This window comes from Balaenoptera physalus (genome assembly GCF_965194825.1).
Source record: "Balaenoptera physalus genome assembly, chromosome: 4".
Taxonomy (NCBI): Eukaryota; Metazoa; Chordata; class Mammalia; order Artiodactyla; family Balaenopteridae; genus Balaenoptera; species Balaenoptera physalus.
The window spans coordinates 6,704,549-6,732,277 of record NC_138891.1 but is presented as its reverse complement, the minus strand read 5'-3'; the positions used below and the strand labels follow the sequence as shown (position 1 = coordinate 6,732,277).

Below are 27,729 nucleotides of genomic sequence, written 5' to 3'. Positions count from 1 at the left end.
GGAGAAGTTAAAACAGACACTGTAGGGCTTCCCTGGCGGCACAGTGGTAGAGAATCTGCCTGCCAATGCAGGGGACACGGGCTCGAGCCCTGGTCCGGGAAGATCCCACATGCCATGGAGCAACTAGGCCCGTGAGCCACAACTACTGAGCCTGCGCGTCTGGAACCTGTGCTCCGCAACAAGAGAGGCCACGATAGTGAGAGGCCCGCGCATCGCGATGAAGAGTGGTCCCCACTTGCTGCAACTAGAGAAAGCCCTCACACAGAAACGAAGACCCAACACAGCCATAAATAAATTAAAAAACAAAAACAAAAAATAAACAGACACTGCAGAAATACAAAGCATCCTAAGAGACTACTACAAGCAACTCTATGCAATAAAATGGACAACCTGGAAGAAGAGAAATTCTTAGAAAGGTATAACCTTCCAAGACTGAACCAGGAAGAAATAGAAAATATGAACAGACCAATCATAAGTAATGAAATTGAAACTGTGATTAAAAATCTTCCAACAAACAAAAGTCCAGGACCAGATGGCTTCACAGGTGAATTCTATCAAACATGTCAGGAAGAGCTAACACTCATCCTTCTCAAACTCTTCCAAAAAATTGCAGAGGAAGGAACAGTCCCAAACTCATTCTATGAGGCCACCATCACCCTGATACCAAAACCAGACAAAGATACTAAAAAAAAAGAAAATTACAGACCAATATCACTGATGAATATAGATGCAAAAATCCTCAACAAAATATTAGCAAACAGAATCCAACAACACATTAAAAGGATCATACACCACGATCAAGTGGGATTTATCCCAGGGATGCAAGGATCCTTCAATATACACAAATCAATCAATGTGATACCCCATATTAACAAACTGAAGAAGAAAAACTATATGATCATCTCAATAGATGCAGAAAAAGCTTTTGACAAAATTCAACACCAATTTATGATCAAAACTCTTCAGAAAGTGGGCAGAGAGGGAACCTACTTCAATATAATAAAGGCCATATACGACAACCCCACAGCAAACATCATTCTCAATGGTGAAAAACTGAAAGCACTTCCTCTAAGATCAGGAACAAGACAAGGATGTCCACTCTCACCACTATTATTCAACATAGTTTTGGAAGTGCTAGCCACAGCAATCAGAGAAGAAAAAGAAATAAAAGGAATACAAATTGGAAAAGAAGAAGTAAAACTGTCACTGTTTGCGAATGACATGATACTATACATAGAGAATCTTAAAGATGCCATCAGAAAACTACTAGAGCTAATCAATGAATTTGGTAAAGTTGCAGGATACAGAATTAATGCACAGAAATCTCTTGCATTCCTATACACTAATGATGAAAAATCTGAAAGAGAAATTAAGGAAACACTCCCATTTACCACTGCAACAAAAAGAATAAAATACCTAGCAATAAACCTACCTAGGGAGACAAAAGACCTATATGGAGAAAACTATAACACACTGATGAAAGAAATTAAAGATGATACAAACAGATGGAGAGATATACCATGTTCTTGGATTGGAAGAATCAACATTGTGAAAATGACTATACTACCCAAAGCAATCTACAGATTCAGTGCAATCCCTATTAAATTACCAATGGCATTTTTTACAGAAGTAGAACAAAAAGTCTTAAAATTTGTATGGAGACACAAAAGACCCCAAATAGCCAAATTGGTCTTGAGGGAAAAAAAAAGGAGCTGGAGGAATCAGACTCCTTGCCTTCCGACTATACTACAAAGCTACAGTAATCAAGACAATATGGTACTGGTACAAAAACAGAAATATAGATCAATGAAACAGGATAGAAAGCCCAGAGATAAACGCAACTATGGACAACTAATCTATGACAAAGGAGGCAAGGATATACAATGGAGAAAAGACAGTCTCTTCAATCGGTGGTGCTGAGAAAACTGGACAACTACATGTAAAAGAATGAAATTAGAACACTCCCTAAAACCATACACAAAAATAAACTCAAAATGGATTAGAGACCTAAATGTAAGACCAGACACTATAAACCTTTTAGATGAAAACATAGGAAGAACACTCTTTGACATAAATCACAGCAAGATCTTTTTTGATCCACCTCCTAGAGTAATGGAAATAAAAACAAAAATAAACAAATGGGACCTAATGAAACAAAAGTTTTTGCATAGCAAAAGAAACTACAAAGAAGACAAAAAGACAACCCTCAGAATGGGAGAAAATATTTGCAATACAAATCAACGGAGAAAGGATTAATCTCCAAAATATATAAACAGCTCATGCAGCTCAATATTAAAAAAGCAAACAACCGAATCCCAAAATAGGCAGAAGACCTAAATAGACATTTCTCCAAAGAAGACATACAGATGGCTAAGAAGCACATGAAAAGCTGCTCAACATTACTAATTATTAGAGAAATGCAAATCAAAACTACAATGAGGGGGCTTCCCTGGTGGCGCAGTGGTTGAGAATCTGCCTGCCAATGCAGGGGACATGGGTTCGAGCCCTGGTCTGGGAAGATCCCACATGCCGCGGAGCAACTGGGCCCGTGAGCCACAACTACTGAGCCTGCACATCTGGAGCCTGTGCTCCCCAACGAGAGAGGCCGTGACAGTGAGAGGCCCGTGCACTGCGATGAAGAGTGGCCCCCGCTCACCGCAACTAGAGAAAGCCCTCGCACAGAAATAAAGACCCAACACAGCCAAATAAATAAATAAATAAAATTAAAAAACAAAAACAAAAAAACAAAAAAACTACAATGAGGTATCACCTCACACCAGTTAGAATGGGCATCATCAGAAAATCTACAAACAACAAATGCTGGAGAGGATGTGGAGAAAAGGGAACCGTCTTGCATTGCTGGTGGGAATGTAAATTGATACAGCCACTGTGGAGAACAGTATGGAGGTTCCTTAAAAAACTAAAAATAGAATTACCATATGACCCAGCAATCCCACTCCTGGACATATACCCAGAGAAAACCAAAATTCAAAAAGACACATGCACCCCAATGTTCATTGCAGCACTATTTACAATAGCCAGGACATAGAAGCAACCTAAATGTCCATCGACAGACGAATGGATAAAGAAGATGTGGTACATATGTACAATGCAATATTACTCAGACATAAAAAAGGAACGAAATTGGGTCATGTGTAGAGACGTGGATGGATCTAGAGACTGTCATACAGAGTGAAGTAAGTCAGAAAGAGAAAAACAAATATCATATATTAACGCATATATGTGGAACTTAAGAAATGGTACAGATGAACCAGTTTACAAGGCAGAAATTGAGACACAGATGTAGAGAACAAATGTATGGACACCAAGGGGGGAACGTCATGGAGGGTGGTTGTGTGATGAATTGGGAGATTGGGATTTTCATATATACACTAATATGTATAAAATGGATAACTAATAAGAACCTACTTTATAAAAAAATAACTAAAATAAAATTCAAAAATTCAAAAATAATAGATAAAGAACAAGGACCTACTGTACAGCACAGGGAACTATATTCAGTATTTTGATAAACCTTAATGGAAAAGAATCTGAAAAAGAATCTATACATATTCATAAAATGGAATCACTTTGCTGTACACCTAAAACTAACACAACAATAAAAAATATATATACAAGTTAAAAAGATACCTGTAAAGCAAATGTGACTTCACCCCCAACCTCACAAAACCATCACCTCTGGGCCCCATCTACAGAGAAATTCTGGAGCTTCCACTAGTATAGTGCTATGCGGCTATGGAAAGGAAGGCACAGTCTGCTAAGAGGGAATTAAGGGAGAGCTTCCCAGAGGATGTGTCTTTTAAGTTGTGTGCTGAGGTGAATGGGGAGTGACTGAGGCACAATCTGGAGGAAGGCAGGTGGAAACAATACAGGGTGAGAAATCCTCGAGGGAGTCAAAAATCAACTGAGAAAATCCAACAGGACAGGAATGTGAGGAGCAAAGAGGTGTGGTGTGGGATGGTATAGGACCATGATAGGCCATGGGAAGAAGATGGGATTTAATTTCACAGGAAATAGGAAATGGCTGTTAAAATAATCAAATTTTGTGATTAAAAAAAAATCTTCACATTGGATCAGAGACTTCTGATTGCAAGAGAGCAAAGAATAACTTAAAACCCTTGCTCTTACACAGACAAGATGGTTGAGTAGAAGGACCTTGAGCTCACCTCCTCACACAAGAAACACCCAACTTACATCTGACTGCTGAACAACCATCAAAAGAAAGACTGGAACCTACCAAAAAAGGTATTCTACATCCAAGACATAAACAAGAAACCTATGAGACTGTAGTAGGGGCACACTCATGATATAATCAAATCCCATAATCCCCCTCCCCACACCAGATGGGCAACCCACAAACTGGAGAACAATTATATCACAGAAGTTCTCACACAGGAGTGAGAGTTCTGAGCCCCATGTCAGGCTCCCAAGCCTAGGGGTCCAGCATCAGGAGGAGGAGCCCTAGAGCATTCAGCTTTGAAGGCCAGCAGGGATTGAGTGCAGGAACTCCACATGACTGGGGGAAACAGAAACACCACTTTTGGAGGGCACACAGAAGGTCTCATGTGCACCAGGACCCAAGGCAAAAGCAGTGATTTCATAGAAGCCTGGGCCAGACTTACTTGCTGGTATTGGAGGGTCTCCTGGGGAGGCAGGGGTAGCTGTGATGACCTGTGGGGACAAGGAAATTAGTGGCAGAAGTAATTGGCAATATTCATCAGTGTTAGATCTCCTGGATGCCACCATTTTGGCACCAAGGCCTGGCCCCATCAAATAGCCTGTAGGCTCAAGTGCTGGCATGCCTCAGACCAAACAAGGAACAGGGTGGGAACACAGCCCAATCCATCAGCAGACAGGCTGCCTAAAGACTTCCTGAGCCCACAGCCAATTCTAGGCATGGCCCTGGCCACCACAGGGCCAAGAACCAGCTACGCCAGTGGACAGGCACCAAGCCCTCCCACCTGTAAACCTTGCACAAGCCTGTAGCCCAGCATCACCCACCAGGGGCCAGACACCAGAAGCAAGAAAACTACATTCCAGTTGCCTGCAGAACTGAGTCTGCAACACAGATCAGAACCTACTGTGAGACCAGCTGGGACAGACATGTGGAGGCTAAATGATATTTTACTAAACAACCAATGGATCACTGAAGAAATCAATCAAAGAAGAAAAGGAAATAAAAGGAATCCAAATTGGAAAAGAAGAAGTAAAACTGTCACTGTTTGCAAATGTCAAGATACTGTACATAGAAAATTCTAAAGACGTGACCAGAAAACTATTAGAGCTCTTCAATGAACTTGGTAGAGTCACAGGATAAAAAATATACAGAAATCTATTGCATTTCTGTAAACTAACAATGAGCTATCAGAAAGAGAAATTAAGGAAACAATTCCATTTACCATCACATAAAAAAGAATAAAACACCTAGGAATAAACCTACCTAAGGAGGCAAAAATTGGTATTCTGAAAACTATAAGATGCGGATGAAAGAAATCAAAGATGACACAAACAGATGGAAAGATATACCTTGTTCTTGGATTGGAAGAATCAATATTGTCAAAATGACTATAATACCCAAGGCAATCTACAAATTCAATGCAATCCCTATCAAATTACCAATGGCATTCTTTACAAAACTAGAACAATTTTTAAAAAAAATTTGTATGGAAACACAAAAGACCCTGAATAACGAAAGCAATCTTGAGAAAGAAAAACAGAGCTTGAGGAATCAGGCTCCCTGTCTTCAGACTATACTACAAAGCTACAGTAATCAAAACAGTATGGTACTGGCGCAACAACAGAAATATAGATCAATGGAACAGGATAGAAAGCCCAGAAATAAACCCATTCACTTATGGTCAATTAATCGACAGTAAAGTAGGTAAGAATATACAATAGAGAAAAGACAGTCTCTTCCATAAGTGGTGCTGGGAAAACTGGATCACTACACATAAAAGAATGAAATTAGAACATTCTCTAACACCACACAAAAAAATAAACTCAAAATGGATTAAAGACCAAAATGTAAGACCAGATACTATAAAATTCCTAGAGGAAAACATAGGCAGAACACACTTTGACATAAACCACAGCAGTATCTTTTAAGATCTGTCTCCTAGAGTAATGGAAATAAAAACAAAGATAAACAAATGGGACCCAGTTAAACTTAAAAGCTTTTGCACAGCAAAGAAAACCATAAACAAAATGAAAAGACAACCCACAGAATTGGAGAAAATATTTTCAAATGATGTGACCAACAAGGGATTAATTTCCAAAATATACAAACAACTCATACAGCTCAATATCAAAAAACAAAAAACAAAAAAACCAAACTCAAACAACCCAATCAAAAAATGGGAGAAGACCTAAATAGACATTTCTCAAAGAAGACATACAGATGGCCAACAGACACATGAGAAGTGTTCAAATGGCTAATTGTTAGAAAAATGGAAATCAAAACTACAAGGAGATACCACCTCACACTGGTCAGAATGGCCATCATTAAAAAGTCTATAAATAATAAATGCTGGAGAGGGTGTGGAGAAAAGGGAATCCTCCCATGCCATTGATGGGAATGTAAATTGGTGCAGCCACTATGGCGAACAGTATGGAGTTTCCTTAAAAAACTAAAAATAGAGCTACAATATGATCCAGCAAACACACTCCTGGGAATATATCTGGAGAAAACTCTAACTCAAAAAGACACATGTACCCCAATGTTCATATCAGTATATTTACAATAGCCAAGACATGGAAGCAACCTAAATGTCCATTGACAGATGAATGGATAAAGAAGATGTAGTATATATGTACAATGGAATATGACAAATCCATTAAAAAGAATGAAATAATGCCATTTGCAGTAACATGGATGGACCTAGAGATGATCATACAAAGTGAAGTAAGGTAGACAGATAAGGAGAAATATGATATCACTTATATGTAGAATCCCACCCCTCCAAAATTAATGATACACATGAACTTATATACAAAACGGAAACAGACCCACAGACATAGAAAACAAACTTATGGTTACCAAAGTGGAAAGTGAGGGGTATAAATTAGGAGTTTGGGATTAACGTATACACACTACTATGTATAAAATAAGTAATCAACAAGGACCTATTGTATAGCACAGGGAATTCTACTCAATATTCTGTAATAACCTATATGGGGAAAGAGTCTATAAATAAATGACTACATGTATATGTATAACTGAATCACTTTGCTGTACACCTGAAACTAACACAACACTGTAAATCAACTATACTTCAAAAACGAAAGCCCTTGCCCCCTAAAAATACCTGGAAATACTGGATAAAAATGAAATAAATTTAAGGACATAGCTGAGTTTACAAGGAGGAAAAGGCAATCATGAAGTGACATAACTAATAGGAAATTAAAAACAGGGGCATCAACACTGGTACTAATTCTTTGGTCACTCTGGGAAAATTGATATCTCTGTAATTAAGGGTCTTAGGTTTTAATATGTCTGTGAACTGATCAAAACAAGCTATTACCACCACTACCACCCCAGACACATAAAGACAGAATCTATAAAGGTCTGCACATACTAGTGAAAGCATGGGCTAAAAAGTTTCCTAAGGATTTGAAGCCCTAAGACTGTACCTCAGCCAGTCTTGGGCTTCAAGTTTACTTTTCCTACCTGATCTAGGAATCCCTAAAAAATCCCCAAGCATAACATAAAGTAAAAATTAGTTATTGGGCAGATGATATCTCTAAGGGCTCCTGGTAAAACACAAACTCAATCTACAGGGATGTTTCCACAACCTAGTCCACAAATTTTCCTCAGAACGAAAAAATAAGTCCCTTGAAAGATGAGCTCACAAAAAATTGGGAAACATGTGCAAACAAATCATAATCAAAAGTCAGAAGATCAAACAAATACCAGGTTTAGACACCTAAAGTGAGAAAACACACCAATGCGCTGAAAGAAAATAAGTGTTTATAATTGTTAAAACGAGAAGAAAACATTAAGGGACTGGTTAAATAGACTATGTTGCAGCCAAGAATACAGTGAGTGAATTAGAATGCAGAGCTGATAAAATATTACAGAAAGAACACAGCTAAAGTGATGAAAATAGGAAAAAGGAGTTAAGGGGCAGGATAGGCTGTAAACAATGTGAATTCCATTAGAGCAGAGTATGTGCTTTGCTCACTGAAGTATCCTGAATGCCTAGAACAGTGTCTGGCACAGTTGGTGCTGAATATTAGTTAAATCAAAGTCTAGTAATTATCAGAGGTAAGGAGAGAATGGGGAAAAGGCAATATTTAATGAACTAAGAATTTTTTTTACAATCAATAAAAGGCATGAATATTTATAATCAGTTGAATCCATTATATCATTACGAAGACATAATGACTATAGGACTTCTTTACCCACTATAAATGAGAAAATTGGGCTTAGTATATTAATCAATTGTTTTTATAAATTGGGCAATAGGTATTACAGGATTATGATCCTAGAGAGATGGAAAATAAGGAGGGCAAGCCCTATGAATTTCTTCCCAAAGCAATTTCCCAAATTGTAGCAAAGGAGGGGGAGTCCAAATAGTCCAGTAGTATCGCTGGGTTGAGGAGACAGAGACTGAAGTTTCAAGGAAGCTAGAATTTGCTAGCAAATTATTGGAGAGGAAGGAGCCATGCAGAGAAAGAGCTCCAGAGTTCTACTCAGGGGTCTTTGAGTCTTAGTTGAATACCAGTCTGCATATGTGTAGGATGAAACTTCATGAAGCTAGAGAAAGAACAGCTGTGGAGTAAAGAACAATTACATAAGCTGAATCACTCTAAGAGCTCACACAGGCCTGGGAGTCATTCATGCATTCAGCAGACAGCGGGGACAGATCTTGTTGGATACATGGCACATTCAGTGGAGACCTTAGATGCTTCAAAGCTTAGTACTGGGGCTAAAGGAACCCTAGAGTAAAAGCTACCCTAGACTTGCCCCCCAAAGCCTAAAACCAAGCCTACAAAGATCAGGCTGATCTTCGAGTAACTTAATTGCTCAACAAAACAAAGTTCAAAACTCTTTAAAGGTCTATAATAAAATACAGCTTATAAGGATGTTTAATTCCCAATGTACAGTATCCAATAAAAAAAAATTACAAGATAGAAGCAGGAAACTGTGATACATAACTAAAAGAGAAATTGACCAATAAAAACTGATCCAGTAATGACAGAGATAATTGAATTAGCAGAGAAGGATGTTTAAACAGCTTTTATAAACATTATAAATATGCTCAAGGATATAAAGACATGAATATAATGAGGAGGAAAATAGAATATATATATAAAGACCCATATGGAGTTTCTAGAGGTGAAAAAATATGGTGTCAAACATAAAAAATTTATTGGGTGGGATCAATGGAAGATTTGACAAAGCAGAAAATACAGGTAAACTTGAAGATGCAGCAATAGAAGGTATACAAAATGAAGCATAGAGGGAAAAATGACTAAAAGTCATAAACAAAATTAGAAAATATCTTGAACTAAATGAAAGTGAAAACACAACATATCAACTTTGTGGGATGCAGCTAATATAGTGCTTAAAAGAAAAATCACAGAATTAAAATACTCACTAAAATAAGAGAGGTCTTAATTCTGCCTACTTTAAGGTAGGAAAAAAGCGAATTAAACCCAAAGAAGAAGGAAGAATAATGAAAGAGTACAAGTCAATGAAATAGGAAATGAATGAACAAAAAAGAGATTAATCAATGAAATTAATAACTAGTTCTTTGAAAAATTGATAAACTTCTCATTAGACTGATGATGAAAAAAAGCACAAATTACCAATATCAGGAATGAAAGAGGATATTACTAGGGTCTTTCATGCAAGATGTTAAAAGGATAAGGAAATACTGTCAACAACATCATGCCAGTCTATTTGATAACTTAGATGAAGCGAACAAATACCTTGTGTGACACAAATTAGCAAAACTGATTAAAGAAGAAATTAAAACCTAAAAATCCCTATATCAATTAAAGAAACTGAATTCATAATGAAAAACTTTTCTTCAAAGATAACTTAAGGCACAGATGGCTTCACTAGTCTGCGAAACAGTTAAGGAAAAAGTAATATCAATCCTACACAAAAGCTTTCAGAAAACAGAGGTGGAAAGACTTCTGAACTTATTTTATGAAGCCAGTATTATTACCCTGGTACAAAAGCCAGAAAAAAAGAAATTATAAGAAAACAATACAACAATAACCATCACAAACATAGGTGAGAAGATCTTTTAACAAATATTAGCAAATGGAACTCAGCAATATACAAAAAGGATAATAGACTGTGAGCAAGTGAGGTTCATCACATTAAATGAAGGTTGGTTTACCAGTGGAAATCCATTAATGTAATTAACTATATGAATGAATTAAGGAGAAATAAACATATTCATCTCAATAGATGCAGATTAATTAATTAAATAAGCATCGACAAAATTCAATCCATTCATGATTTAGAAGAAAGAAGAAAAAAACTCTCCCGGTAAACAACGAATAAAAGGAAACTTCCTCAATATGATAAAGATTATGAATAAAAACTTACAGCCAATGTCATAGTAATGCTGAAGGACCAAATGTTTCCATGGTGGAGATCAAGACAAAGATGTCCACTCTCATCACTTCTATTCAACATTATAGCAGAGGGTCTAGTCAACACAATAAGGCAAGAAAAGGCATAAACTTAAAAATACAGAAATGAACTATATTTGTAGACTATAAAATCAGGTACATAAAAACAATTACAAGGAATCTACAAAAAGAAGTACTAGAACAAGTGAGTAAATTTAGCAAGTTCTATAAATAAAAATCAATTGCATTTCTACAAACTAGCAGCAAACAAGTGAAAGCAAACTTTAAAAATACTTTTATAGTAAGTCAAGAACATGAAACACTCAGGATAAATTGACAAAATCTAAGCAAAGATAAGACTGACAAAAACTTCTCAACCAGAAAATTAAGACCATAAGAAAATTAAATACTGGGGGAGGTAATGGTCAACCTACACTCAACAATCAAGACTGAGGGCAAAGGACTGAGGCCAAGATGGCAGAGTAAAAAGACCCTGAACTCACCTCTCACAAGCACACCAAAATCACAACTCTCAGCAGAACAACGATTGAAGAAAAAGACTGGAACCTACCAAAAAAGGTATTCTACATCCAAGACATAAACAAGAAACCTGAGACTGTAGTAGGGGCACACTCAGGATATAATCAAATCCCATACCCCCTGCCCCCACCCCCAGATGGGCAACCCACAAACTGGAGAACAATTATATCACAGAATTTCTCGCATAGGAGTGAGAGTTCTGAGCCCCATGTCAGGCTCCCAAGCCTGGGGGTTCAGCAACAGGAGGAGGAGCCCTAGAGCATTTAGCTTTGAAGGCCAGAGGGGACTTAGTGCAGGAGCTCCACAGGACTGGGGGAAACAGAAACTGGGGTCCCAGAAAGAGAAGAGAGAAAGGGTCGAGAAAATATTTGAAGAGAAAAAAGCTGAAAACTTCCCTAACATGGGAAAGGAAACAGTGAACCACATCTAGGAAGTGCAGAGTCCCATACAGGATCAAACTAAAGAGGAACACACCAAGACACATTGTAATAAAAATGATAAGAATTAAAGATAAAGGTAGAATACTAAATGCAGCAAGGGAAAAGCAACAAATAACATACAAAGGAATCCCCAGAAGACTATCAGCTGATTTTTCAGGTGAAACCCAGCAGGCCAGAAGGGAATGGCACAATATATTTGATGAAAGGAAAAACCTACAACCAAGAATACTCTATCCATAAGGCTCTCATTGAGATTTGACAGAGAAATCAAAAGCGTTATAGAAAAACAAAAGCTGAAAGAATTCAGCACCATCAAACCAGCTTTATAACGAATGTTAAAGGAAATTCTCTAGGCAAAAAAGAAAAGGCCACGACTAGAAACAAGAAAATCATGGAATGAAAAAGCTCACTGGTAAAGCAAACATACAGTAAAAGTAGGAATCATCCACAAAGAAAGCTAGTATGGAGGTTAAAAGATAAAAGCAGTAAAATCATCTGTATCCACAATAAGCAGTTAAGGGATACAGAAAACAATTAGATGTAAAATATGATATAGAAAACAATAATTGTGAGTGGAGGAGAGTACAAATGCAAGGTATTTAAATGCATTTGAAATAAAGGGATCAGCAATTTAAAACAAAAACGTATATATACAGAGAGAGACTTCTATACAAAAACCTCAAGGTAAACAAAAACCAAAAATCTAAAATAGATATACACACAAAAAAGAAAAAGAAATCCAAACACAACACTAAAGAGAGTCATCAAATCGCGAGAAGAGACCAAAGTAAGAAAGGCAAAAAAAGACCTACAAAAACAAATTCAAAACAATTAACAAACTGAAAATAAGAACACAAATATGGATAATTACCTTAAATGTAAATGGATTAAATGGTCCAAACAAAAGACACAGACTGGGTGAATGGATATAAAAACTAGATCTGTGTATATGCTGCCTACAAGAGACTCATTTTAGATTTAGAGACACAAACAGATCAAAAGTGAGGGGATGGAAAAGGTATTCCATGCTAATCGAAATCAAAAGAAAATTGGAGTAGCAATACTTATTATATCAGACAAAATAGACTTTAAAATAGACTGTTACAAGAGACAAAGAAAGACCCTATACACTGGTGAAGAAAAAGCAGGACACTACATAATAATAAATTAAGAAGATATAATAATTGTAAACACAGACGCACATCAATATATAAGGCAAATGTTAACAGACATAAAAAAAGAAATTGACAATAACACGATAATAGTGAGGGCTTTAAAACCCTACTCACATCAATGGCCAGATCATCCAGACAGAAAATCAATACAGAAACAAAGGCCTTAAATAACACATCAGAACAAATGAACTTAACTGATATTTATAGAGAATTCCACTTGAAAGCAGCAGAATACACATTCTTCTCAAGTGCACATGGAACATTCTCCAGGATAGATCACATGCTAGACCACAAAACAAGCCTCAGGAAATTTAGGAAGCCTGAAATCATATCAAGCATCTTTTCTGATGAAAACACTATGAGATTAGAAATCAACTACAAAAAAACCCTGCAAAAACCATAAACACAAGTAGGCTAAAAAACATGCTAATAAACCACCAATGGGTCACAGAAGAAATCAAAAAGAGAATAAAAAAAAAATACCTAGAGACAAATGAAAACGAAAACACGATGATCCGAAACCTATGGGATGCAGCAAAAGCAGTTCCCAGAGGGAAGTATTTAGAGATACAAGCTTACCCCAAGCAACAAGAGAAACCTCAAATAAACAACCTAAACTTACACCTAAAGCAACTACAGAAAGAAGAACAAACAAAACTCAAAGTTAGTAGAAGGAAATATATAAAAACAGAGCAGAAATAAATGAAAGAGAGATGAAGAAAACAATAAAAAGGATCAATGAAACTAAAAGCTGGAGCCTTCTAAAGATAAACAAAATTGATAAACCTTTAGCTAGATTCATCAAGAAAAAAAGGGACGTGGGCCCAAATCAATAAAAGGAGAAATGAAAAGGAGGAGTTACAACCAACACCACAGAAATACAAAGAATCTTAAGAGACTACCTAGAGCGACCACATGCCAATTAAATGGATAACCTAGAAGAAATGGACAAATTCTTAGAAAGGTACAATCTTCAAGACTGAACCATAAAGAAATAGAAAATATGAACAGACAAATTACCAGTACTGCTATTGAGTAAATAATTTTAAAACTCCCAATAAACAAAAGTCCAGAACCAGGGAGTTACTTGGTGGTCTAGTGGTCAGGATTTGGTGCTTTCACTGCCATGGCCCGGGTTCAATCCCTGGTCTGGGAACTGAGATCCTGCAAGCTGCGCAGTGCAGCCAAAAATAAAACCAAAACAAACAAACAAAAAAACCCAAAAAAACTCCAGGACCAGATGGCTTCACAAGTGAATTCTATGAAACATTTAGAGAAGAGTTAACACTTATCCTTCTGAAACTATTCCAATAAATTAGAGGAAGGAACACTTCTGAACTCATTTTATGAGGCTACCATCATGCTGATACCAAAACCAAACAAAGATACTACAAAAAAAGAAAATTATAGGCCAATATGTTCAATGATGAACATAGATGCAAAAATCCTCAACAAAATACTAGCAAACTGACTCCAACAATACATTAAAAGGATCATATACCATGACCAACTGGGATTTATCCCAGGGATGCAAGGGTTTTTCATATCCGCAAATCAATGAATGGGATACACCACATTAACAAATTGAAAAATAAAAACCATATGATCATCTCAATAGATGTAGAAAAGCTTTTGATAAAATTCAACATCCATTTATGATAAAAACTCTCCACAACGTGAGCACAGAGGGAACAATCCCAACATAATAAAGGCCATATATGACAAACCCACAGCTAATAACATCATACTCAGTGGTGAAAAGCTGAAAGAATTTTCTCTAAGATTAGGAAAAAGACAAGGATGTGCACTCTCACCACTTTTATTCAATATAGTTTTGGAAGTACTAGCCACAGCAACCAGAGAGGAAAAGGAAATAAAAGGAATCCAAATGGGAAAGAAGTAAAACTGTCATTGTTTACAGATGACACAATATTATATATACATAGAAAATTCTAGACATGCCACCAGAAAAGTGCTAGAGCTCATCAATAAATCTGGTAACTTTGCAAGATACAAAATTATACAGAAACCTGTTGCATTTCTATGCACTAACAACAAAATACAGAAAGAGAAATTTAAAAAAACAATCCCATTTATGATTGCATCAAAAAGAATAAAATACCTAGGAATAAACCTACCTAAGGAGGCAAAAGAGCTGTACTCTGAAAACTATAAAATGCTGATGAAAGAAACTAAAGACAACACAAACAGATGGAAAGATATACCGTGTTCTTGCATGGGAAGAATAAATACTGTTAAAATGACCATACTCCCAAGGCAACCTACAGATTCATTACAATTCCTAACAAATTAGAAATGGCATTTTTCACAAAACTGGAACAAAAATTTTAAAAAGCTGTATAGAAACACAAAAGACCACAAACAGGCGAAACAATCTTGAGAACAAAGAATGGAGAAGGAGATATCATGCTCCCTGACTATACTACAAAGCTACAGTCATCAAAACAGTATGGTACTGGCATAAAAACAGACATACAGATCAATGGAACAGGATAGAAAGCCCAGAAATAATCCCATGAACTTATGATCAATTAATCAACAGTAAAGGAAGTAAGAATATACAAAAGAGAAAAGACAGTCTCTTCAATAAATGGTGCTGGGAAAACTGGACAGTGACATGTAAAAAAAATGAAATTAGAATATTCTCTAATAGCATATACAAAAATAAACTCAAAATGAATTAAAGATATAAATGTAAGACCAGATATTATAAAACTCCTAGAGGGAAATACAGGCAGAACATATATTTACATAAACCACAGCAATATTTTCTTGGATCTGTCTCCTAGAGTAATGGAAAGAAAATCAAAACTAAACAAATAGGACCCAGTTAAATTTAAGTTTTTTCACAGCAAAGAGAACCATAAACAAAACAAAAAGACAACCTACAGAATTGGAGAAAATATTTGCAAATGATGTGAGAACAAGGGATTAATTTCCAAAATATACAAACAGCTCATACAGCTCAATAGAAAAAACAAACAAACAAACAAAAAACTGAACAACCCAATCAAAAAAGGGGAGAAGACCTAAATAGATATTTCTCCAAAGAAGACAGATGGCCAAAAGGCACAGGAGAAGATTCTCAAAATTGTTAATTGTTAGAGAAATGGAAAGCAAAACTACAAGGAGGTATCACCTCACACCGGTCAGAATGTCCAGAGTGGGTGTGGAGAAAAGGAAACCCTCCTACACTGTTGGTGGGAATGTAAATTGGTGAAGCCACTATGGAGAACACTCACCACAACTACTGAAGCCCGTGTGCCTAGAGCCTGTGCTCTGCAACAAGAGAAGCCACCGCAATTAGAACCTTGCACACCGTAATGAAGAGTAGCCCCTGCTCTCTGCAACTAGAGAAAGCCCACACAGCAATGAAGACACAATGCAGGCCAAAAAAATACCCCAAAAAACAAAAACTAGTTCTAGTAAGGAAGGCTAGACATTATCAATGGGCTAGGTTATAAGTTATAAAAATAACAATGTAGGCACAAAGAATGTGAACAAAGAAAACTAACAATGGCAGAAAGTAATAAAGTAGGAAATTAAGAAAAAACTGAGGATCAACAAAAGCTAGTCCTTTGAAAAGATTAAGAAAACAGAAAAGATTAAGAATGATTAACAACAATGAAAAAAATGGATCAAATACAAGAGAAAGCAGGCACAGGCAATTTTTAAAAGTGACATAATTACAGAGTATAGAGATTAGAAAATATTTAAGTACGATAAATAACTTATACCATTAAATAGAACAGATGGAATACATAATTCCTGATAAAATTAATTTAATTAAAATAAAAAAAGAATTAGAGAAACTGTAAGACTTATAATTTTAAAAATGAGGCAAAAATTTTCTCACAAAAGCTACAGGATAAAATAATTTTAGTGGTAGGTTTTACCAAATCTTCAATAAGTCCCATTTGTTCCATAAAGCAAAAAGAAAAGATTCTCAACTAATTTTATGAGGCTAGTAGTCTTGCTACCAGAAATACAAGATATATATGGGAAAGGATATGGGCAAATTTTACTTATGATCATACATACAAAAAATTCTAAACAAAATACTAGCAAACCAACTCCATCTATGTATTTTTTTAAAAATGTGACTTACGAGAAAACATAGGTGAAAAGCTTCATGATATTGGATTTGGCAATGATTTCTTGGGTATGACAAGCAAAAGCACAGGTGACAAAAGGAAAAATAGATAAATTTCAGTTAATTAAAATTAAAAACTTTTGTGCATCAAAGGAAAACAGAGTAAAAAGGCAACCCATATAGTGGGGGAAACATTTGTAAATCATACATCTGATAAGGGATTAATATCCAAAATATATAAGGAACTCCTAAGACTTAAGAACAAAAATAAACAACCTAATTCAAAAATGGGCATAGGGCTTGAATAGACATTTCTCCAAAGAAGGTATACAAATAGACAATGAGCACAGGAAAAGATGCTCAACATCATTAATCACTAGGGAAATGCAAGTCAACCACAATGAGACACCACTTCACACACATTAGAATAATTATTATTAAAAAAACAGAAAACAACAAGTATTAGGAAGAATGTGGAGAAAATGGAACACTTGTGCATTGCTGGTGGAAATACAAAATGGTACAGCTGCTCTGAAAAACAGTATGGTGGTTCATCAAATATTAAACAGAATTAACATATGATATAGCAATTGTACTTCGAGGTATATATCCAAAAGAATTGAAGGCAGGGACTCAGATATTTGTACATCCATGTTCATTGCAACATTATTTCCAATAGCAAAAATGGGGAAACAACCCAAATACCCATTGATGGATGAATGAATAAACAAAATGTGATATATACATACAATGAAATATTATTCAGCCTTAAAAAGTAACGAAATTGTGATACATTCTATGACATGGATGAACCTTGAAGATGCCATGTTAAGTAAAATAAGCCAGACACAAAAGGACAAACATTGTCTAATTCCATTTATGTGAGGCATCTGGAATAAATAGTCAAATGCATAGAAACAGAAAGTAGCATAGTGGTTACCAGGGAATGGGGAAAGGAGAGAGGGGTGAATGGGGAGTTATTGTTTAATGGGTACAGAGTTTCAGTTTGGGATGATGAAAAAGTTTTAGAGATGGGTAATGATGATTACACAACAATGTGAGTGTACTTAATGTCACTGAACTGTACACTTAAACAGGATCCAAATAATAAAATAGATTTTAAGTTAGTTATCTATGACTGCCAAAAAAAAAAAAAAATTGTCACCATACAGTACCCAACCCAAAGGTAAACAAACCAATGGAAAGAAACTTGGTATATGACAAAGGTGGCAATATTCTTGAGTGGGGAAAGGATAGATTAGTCAATGGATAGGGCTGGGACAACTGGCTATTCCCATGTGTGGAAAAAAAACTAGATCCTTACTCCTCAAAACGCCATGTGGTTTAAAGACCCAACTGAAAAGCAAAACAATACATATTTTAGACAAAAACCTTAATGAAAAAGGTGATAGAGGATATTAATATTTAAAATTCCTGGGACTTCCCTGGTGGCGCAGTGGTTAAGAATCTGCCTGCCAATGCAGGGGACATGGGTTCTATACCTGGTCTGGGAAGATCCCACATGCTGCAGAGCAACTAAGCCCACTCGCTACAACTACTGAAGCCTGCATGCCCTAGAGCCCGTGTGCTGAAAATACTGAAGCCCATGTGCCTAGAGCCTTTGCTCTGCAACAAGAGAAGCCACCACAATAAGAAGCCCGAGCGCTGCAATGAAGAGTAGCCCCCACTCACTGCAACTAGTGAAAGCCCACATGCAGCAACGAAGACCCAACACAGCCAAAAACAAATTAAATAAATAAAACTCCTGAACATCAAAAGACATTATAAACAAGGTAAAAAAAAAAAAGGTAAAAACTGAGGAAAGACAGTTATAACTCATGTAAACAAAGACAAGGAACAGTACCTAGAATATATAAAGAAAGCATACAATTTATTAAGAAAAATACATTCTAGTAGAATAGTAGGCAAGAGTTATAATAAGCAATTCATAGAAGGAATGAAAATGACCATTGACACTTGAGTTGTCACAACTAACTCAATGAGATAAAAATCTCATAAGTAATTAATGAGAAATCATTTCACACTCACTGGCTTGGCTAATTTTATTGTTCAATAATACCAAGTGATCGTGCCTGGGGGAAACTGGAACTTATAAATTGCTATTAGGGACGGTGGCCAAGATGGTGGAGTAAAGACCCTGATCTCATCTCCTCTCACAAGCAAGCCAAAATCACAAGTATCAGCAGAACAACCATCGATGAAAAAGACTGCAACCTACAAGAAAACATCTTCTACAGCTAAAGACATAAACAAGGAACCACAACAAGACAGGTAGGAGGGGCACACTCACGATACAATCAAATCCAATACCCCCTGGGTGGGTGACCCACAAACTAGAGAACAATTATATCACAAGTTTTCCCACAGGACTGAGAGTTCTGAGCCCCATGTCAGGCTCCCCAGCCTCGGGGTCTGGCACCAGGAAGACAAGCCCCCAGAACATTTGGTTTTGAAGGCCAGCAGGACGTGATAGCAGGAACTCCAAAAGACTGGGAAAAACAGAGACTCCATTCTTGGAGGGTGCACACAAGATCTCACGCACACCAGGACCCAGGGCAAAAGCAGTGACTTAATAAGAGCCTGGGACAGATCTACCTGCTGGTCTTGGGAGAGTCTCCTGGCAAGGCAGGGGCTGCCACGACTCACCCTGGGGACATAGACACTGGTGGCAGATACATTTAGGAACGTTCAACCACATGAACTCTCCTGGTGGCTGACATCTTGGCTCATTAGTGCCAAGACCTGGCCCCACCCAAGTAGGTGTCAGTGCTGGGATACCTCAGGCCAAATTACTAACATAGACGCACCCATAAGCAGAAAGGCTGCATAAAGACTTCCTAAACACACAGCCTCCTCTAGAAACATCCCTAGACATGGCCTGGCCCACCAGAGGGCCAGGACCCAGCTCCACCCACCAATGGGCAGGCACTGGCTCTTCCTGCCAGGAAGCCTACTCAAGCCTCTATTTCAGCCTCAACCGTGAGGGGGTAGAACCAGAAGAAAGAAAAGTATGATCCTGCAGCCTGTGCAACCAGTCTGCCAATTCAGGCCAGACCCTTCCCTGGGACCAGCTGGGCCGTGGCTCTGCCCACTAGCAGGTCAAAGCAACCTTCAGGATACCCCGGACTTCATACCCAAGTGTCAGGAGCTGTTCCCTCCCCCAACGATCTGAAATGAGTTTTGGGACCCTAGGGCCCTGCAGCCAGACTCCAGGAACTAGCCTTGACTGCCAGTAGTCCGGCACTAGCCCCAGGGTGTGGCTTCCACTGCCAGTGTGTGGGCAAAAGTCCCAGAGTCTTTGGGACCCTAACTCTGCCCACCAGTGGACCAGTACTAGGCCTGGGGTGCCCTAGTGTTCCACAACCAGCCTCCCTGTAACCAGGCCCCTAAACAGCAGCCAGTAGCATCCTCACAAGGCAAGGCCTGGCAACCAGAGTGGGGGCCAACCAAGCCTACCAGACCACCCGCATAGTCAGCCCGCTGCAACATAAGGACCCAGGCAGCCCTCTTAGAGGGACCCCTAGAGCTTATCGCTTGGGGGATGAGAGGGGAGTGCCCTGCTGGGACGCATAGGATGCCTCCTATAGAGGGCCACTTCTCCAAGGTTGAGAATGATAATCAACCTACCACATACATAAAAATAGAAATAGCAACTTAAACAAAATGAGGTGGGTGAGGAATATGTTCCAGATAAAGGAGTGAGATAAAACTCCAGAAGAACTAAGCAAGGTGGAGATAGGCAATTTACTGGAGAAAGAGTTCAGAGTAATGATCATAAAGATGATTAAAGAACTCAGGAGGAGGATGGATGCACAGAGTGAGAAGTTAGAAGTTTTTAACAAAGAGTTAGAAATCATAAAGAACAACCAGAGATGAAGAATAAAATCACTGAAATGAAACATACACTAGAAGGAATCAATAGTAGACTAAATGACACAGAAGAACAGATCAGTGAGTCGGAAGACAGAATAGTGGAATTCAATGCTGCTGTACATAAAAAAGAGAAAAGAATGAAAAGAAATGAGGACAGTTTGAGAGAATCCTGGCACAACATCAAGCACATTAATATTCACATTATAGGGGTCCCAGAAAGAGAAGAGAGAAAGGGTTGAGAAGATATTTGAAGAGATAAAGCCGAAAACTTCCCTAACCAGGGAAAGGAAAGTCAGCCAAGTCCAGGAAGCACAGAGTCCCATACTGGATTAACCCAAAGAGGAGCACACTAAGACAAATGGTAATCAAAATGACAAAAATTAAAGATAAAGGGAGAATAGTAAAAGCAACAAGGAAAAAAAAGCAACAAATAACACACAAGGGAATCCTCATAAGGCTATCAGCTGATTTTTCAGCAGAAACTCTGCAGGCCAGAAGTGGGTAGCATGATATATTTACAGTGATGAAGGAGAAAAACCTATAAACAAGAATACTCTACTCAGCAAGGCTCTCATTCAGATTTGATAGAGAAATCAAAAGCTTTACAGACAAGCAAAAGCTGAAAGAATTCAGCACCACCAAACCAGCTTTATAAAAATGTTAAAGGAACTTCTCTAGGAAAAAAGAAAAGGCCACAAATAGAAACAGGAAAATTACCCAACGAAAACGCTCATTGGTAAAGGCAAACATAAAGGTAGGAAATCATCCACATACAAAGCTAGTAGGGAGGTTAAAGACAAAAGCAGTAAAATCATCTGTATCCACAATAAGCAGTTAAGGGATACAGAAAACAATTAGATGTAAAATATGATATCAAAAACAGTAATCGTGAGGGGAGGTGAGTACAAATGCAGGATTTTAAAATGCATTTGAAATTAAGAGAACAGCAACTTAAAACAAAAACCTCACAGTACAGACAAAACATAAATCTATAATAGATATACACAGAAAAAACAGAAAGGAATCCAAAGGTAAAGACAGTCATCAAATCGCAAGAGAATAAAAGGGTGAAAAAAAGCCTACAAAAAGAAATCTAAAACAATTAAAAAATGGCAATAAGAACATATATATCAATAATTACCTTAAATGTAAATGGACTAAATGTTCCAACCAAAAGACATAGACTACCAGAACGGATACAAAAATAAGACCCATATATATGCTGCTTACAAGAGACTCACTTCAGATCTAGAGACACATACAGACTGAAAGTTGAGGGGATGGAAAAAGATATTAGATGCAAATGGAAATCAAAAGAAAGTATATAAAAGTACTTACATCAGACAAAATAGACTTCAAAATAAAGACTGTTACAAGAGACAAAGAAGGACATTACATAATGACCAAGAGATCAATTCAAGAAGATATAACAACTGTAAATATATATGCACCCAAAATAGGAGCACCTTAATATATAAGGTAGAGGGGCTTCCCTGGTGGCGCAGTGGTTGAGAATCTGCCTGCTAATGCAGGGGACATGGGTTCGAGCCCTGGTCTGGGAAGATCCCACATGCCGCGGAGCGGCTAGGCCCGTGAGCCACAACTACTGAGCCTGCGTGTCTGGAGCCTGTGCTCCGCAACAAGAGAGGCCGCGATAGTGAGAGGCCCGCGCACCGCGATGAAGAGTGGCTCCCGCTTGCCACAACTAGAGAAAGCCCTCGCACAGAAACGAAGACCCAACACAGCCAAAAATAAATAAATTAATTTAAAAAATATATATTTAAAAAATATATATATAAGGTAGATATTAACAGACATAAAAGGAGAAATCAACAGTAACATAATAATAGTAGGGGACTTTAACACCCCACTTACATCAATGGACAGAACTTCCAGACAGAAAGTCAATAAGGAAAAACAGGCCTTTACTGACATATTAGATCAAATGTATTTAATTGCTATTTATAGGGCACTCCACCTGAAAGCAGCAGAATATGCATTCTTTTCAAGTGCACATGGAACACTCTCCAGGACAGATCACAGGCTAGGCCACAAAACAGTCTTTGGTAAATTTAGGAAAATTTAAAGCATATCAAGCATCTTTTCCGACTGCAACACTAGGAGACTAGAAAACAACTACAAGAAAAAAAAACTGCAGAAAACACAAACACATATAGGCTAAACAATATGCTACTAAACAACCAATGTATCACTGAAGAAATTAAAAAGGAAATCAAAAAATACCTAGAGACAAATGAAAATGAAAACACGACAATACAAAACCTATGGGATAGAGCAAAAGCAGTTCTAAGAGGGAAATTTACAGAGATACAATCTCAAACAAACAACCTAACCTTACACCCAAAGCAACTACAGAAAGAACAAACAAAACCCAAAGTTAGTAGAAGGAACAACATCACAAAGACATCAGAGCAGAAATAAACGAAATAGAGACTAAAAAAACAATTACAAAAATCAATGAAACTAAAAGCTGGTTCTTTGAAAAGATAAACAAAATTGATAAGCCTTTAGCCAGAATCATCAAGAAAAAAAGGGATAGGGCCCAAATCAGTAAAATCATAAATGAAAACGTAGGAGTTACAACCAACACCAGAGAAATACAAAGGACCATAAGAGAGTACTACAAGCAACTATATGCCAATAAAATGGACAACCTAGAAAAAATGGACAAATTCTTAGAAAGGTACAATCTCCCAAGACTACACTGGGAAGAAATAAAAAATCTGAACAGACAATTTACCAGTACTGAAATTGACTCAGTAATTTAAAAACTCCCAAGAAAGAAAAGTCCAGGACTAGAAGGCTTCACAGGTGACTCCTACCAAACATTTAGAGTTAACGCCTATCCTTCTGAAACTATTCCAAAAAGTTGCAGAGGAAGGAACATTTCCAAACTCATTCTATGACGCTACCAAAACCAGACAAAGATATCACAAGAAAAGAAAATTACAGGCCAATATCACTCATGAACACAGATGCAAAAATCCTCAACAAAATACTAGCAAACTGAATCCAACAATACATTAAAAGAATCATACACCATAGTCAAGTGGGATTTATCCCAGGAATGCAAGGATTTTTCAATATCTGGAAATCAATCAATGCAATACACCACATTAAGAAAAGCCATATGATCATCTCAATAGATGCAGAAAGAGCTTTTGATGAAATTCAACATCCACTTATGATAAAAACTCTCCAGAAAGTGGGCATAGAGGGAAACAACCTCAACATAACAAAGGCCAGATAAGACAAAGCCACACACCTAACAACATACTCAAATGGTGAAGAGTTGAAAGCATTCCCTCTAAGATCAGAAACAAGGCAAGGATGCCCACTCTCACCACCTTTTTTTTTTTTTTTTTTGGCTGCACCAGGTGACATGCGAAACTTCCCTGACCAGGGATCGAACCCGTGCCCCCTACAGTGGAAGCATGGAGTCTTAACCACTGGACCACCACGGAAGTCCCTCTTGCCACTTTTATTCAACATAATTTTGGAAGCCCTAGCCACACCAATCAGAGAAAAAAAGAAAAAGAATTCAACTGGGAAAGGAAGAGGTAAAACTGTCACTGTTTGCAGATGACATGATACTATACATAGAAAATCCTAACATGCCACCAGAAAACTACTAGAGCTCATCAATGAATTTGGTAAAGTTGCAGGATACAAAAATTAATATACAGAAATCTGTTGCATTTCTATAAACTAAGAAGGAACTATCAGAAAGAGAAATTAAGGAAACAATCCCATTTAGAATGGCATGAAAAAGAATACAGTACCTAGGAATAAACCTACTTAAGGAGGCAAAAGACCCATACTTTGAAAACTATAAGACGCTGATGAAAGCAACTGAAGATGACACAAACAGATGGAATGATATACCGTGTTCTTGGACTGGAACAATCAATATTGTTAAAATGACATACTGCCTAAGGCAATACACAGATTCAATGCAATCTCTATCAAATTACCAATGGCATTTTTCACAGAACTAGAACAAAAAATTTAAAAGTTTTTGTGGAAACAAAAAAGACTCCAAATAGCCAAAACAATCTTGAGACAGAAAAATGAAGCTGGAGGAATCAGGCTCCCTATCTTCAGAGCAAACTACAATGCTACAGTAATCAAAACCGTATGGTACTGGCACAGAAACATATACATAGATCAAAGAAACAGGATAGAAAGCCCACATATAAACCCATGCACTTATGGTCAATTAATCTATGACAAAGGAAGCAATAATATACAATGGAGAAAAGACAGGCTCTTCAATAAGTGGTGCTGGGAAAACTGGACAGTTACATGTACAAGAATGAAATTAGAACATTCTCTAACACCACACACAAAAATAAACACAAAGTGGATTAAAGACCTAAATGTAAGACTGGAAACTATAAAACTCCTAGAGGAAAACATAGGCAGAACACTCTCTGATATAAACTGCAGCAATTTTTTTTTGGATCAGTCTCCTAGAGCAGCGGTCCCCAACCTTTTTGGCACCAGGGACCAGTTTCATAGAAGACAATTTTTCCACAGACTGGGACGGGGTGCGTGGAGATAGTTCAGGCGGTAATGTGAGCAATGGGGAGTGGCAGATGAAGCTCTGCTCGCTCACTGCTCACCTCCTGATGTGCAGCCCGGGGGTTGGGGACCCCTGTCCTAGAGTAATGGAAACAAAAGCAAAAATAAACAAATGGGCCCTAATTAAACTTAAAAACCTTTTGTACAGCACAGGAAACCATAAACAAAATGAAAAGACGACCTATGGAATGGGAGAAAATATTTGCAAAGGATGCCTCAGACAAGGTCTTAATTTCCAAAATATAGAAACAGCTCATGCAGCTAAATATCAAAAAGAACAAACAACCCAATCAAAAAATGGGAAGACAACCTAAATAGACATTTCTCCAAAGAAGACATACAGATGGCCAAAAGGCACATGAAAAGATGCTCAACATTGCTAAGTACAAGAAAAATGCAAATCAAAACTACAATGGGGTATCATCTCACACCTGTCAGAATGGCCATCATCAAAAAGTCTACAAATAATAAATGCTTGGGAGGCTATGGAGAAAAAGGAACCCTCGTACACTGTTGGTGGGAATGTAAATTGGTGCAGCCACTATAGAGAACAGTATGGAGATTCCTTAAAAAACTAAAAATAGAATTACCATATGATCTAGCAATTCCACTCTTGGGCATATATCCAGACAAAAGTCTAACTCAAAAAGACATGCACCCCAACGTTCATAGCAGCACTATTTTGTAACAGCCAAGACATGGAAGCAATGTAAATGTCCATTGACAGATAAATGGATAAAGAAGATGTGGTACATATACATATATACAATGGAGTATTACTCAGCCATAAAAAAGAACAAAATAATGCCATTTGCAGCAACATGGATGGACCTAGAGATTATCATACTGAGTGAAGTCAGACAGAGAAACACAAATACCATATGGTATCACTTACATGTGGAATCTAAAAAGTGATACAAATGAACTTATTTACAAAATAGAAATAGACTCACGGTCAAAAAAAACAAACTTATGGTTACCAAAAGGGAAAGGTGGGGGAGGGAGGGTTAAATTAGGAGTTTGGGATTAACAGATACACACTATATATAAAATAAACAAGAAGGACCTACTGTATAGCACTGGGAACTATATTCAATATCTTGTAATAACCTATAAGAAGAATCTCCATTTTAGGTTATATATAACTGAATCACTTTGCTGTACACCTGAAACTAACACAACATTGTAAATCAAGTATACTGCAAAAAAAAAAAGTAAATACATATTTAAATTAAAAAAAATTTGCTGTTTGGAAAATGATATACTCCTTGTGTCTGGAGAATTGGTACAACCATTTAGAAAGCAACCCTACTTCTAGGTACTAACTCCACGGAAACTTATTTACACACATACAAAATGTAGAATATTCAGTGCAGCACTAATTTATGATAATGAAAAAGTGGAAGCAAAATGTTTATCAAAAGAAGAATAAGTCTGGTTTATTTATATAATAAAATTCTGTACACCGATGAAAATAATCTGTATCTGCCAATGTGGACAAATCTAAAACCACAATGTTGAGCTAAAAGTAGTTGCAAAAAGATATATACAATATAACATTCATGTAAAATGTTAAAACACAAAACAATCTTAATAGTCTATGGATAAATGCTACAATAAGAATAAAGAAATATTAAAATACGAAAACTCTAAAAGTATAAAACCACCAAATTTAGAAAAATAATTGATTTTGGAGATGAAGGGAAGGTGAGGATCAAAGATAGATGAAAAAACACCAGGAGAGAAAGATCTATAAAGTAATAGGAAAGGCAGTCAAAGGTGCAGAGCAGGAGTTGGCAAGCTTTTGGGGTAAAGGGCTCGAGAGTAAATATTTTAGACTTTGCAAGCCTTTGCAAGAGGCAAAATGAAGGATATTATGTAAGTACTAATAGGGGTTCAAAGTTAGTGTTTTCTATCATCAGAATCGATAGCAAGTTTTTGATTTAAAGTCATAAAAAACATTTTCAGACCATATGAAAGCAGGCAGAGGGCTGAATTCGGTCCATAGTCTGCAGTTTGCACACTGCTGGCCTAGAGCAACATCATGCAATAGAACTTTCTGGGGTGACGGGAATGTGGTACATCTGCATTGTCCCCAGTATGGTAACCACTAGAGCCACATGTGACTACTGAGCACTTGAAATGCAGCAACTGTGACTGAGAAATTAAACTTTACATTGTATTCAATCTTAATTAAGATAGCCATTCTAGAGTTCCTATGAATTCAAAGAACAGGTGTAAGGGCAGTGGCTGAACAAACAAACTAGAAAAATAAGAGACTGTGATGGGAGAGTAGGGCATACGAACCAGTGATTCCTTCAGGGACAGGAAAACTTGGGCTGATGGAAAG

General features: G+C 37.2%; 1 long non-coding RNA gene across 1 annotated transcript in view; it reads right to left on the bottom strand.

Moving 5' to 3' along the window:
• Positions 1-22,252, bottom strand: part of LOC309660324 — a 39,063-nt gene extending 16,811 nt beyond the window's left edge. Inside the window, exon 1 of the long non-coding RNA XR_014263343.1 lies at positions 2,035-22,252. This is a non-coding gene — a long non-coding RNA (uncharacterized lncRNA). The remainder of the gene's footprint in view (positions 1-2,034) is intronic.
• Between the last annotated feature and the right edge of the window lie 5,477 nt (positions 22,253-27,729).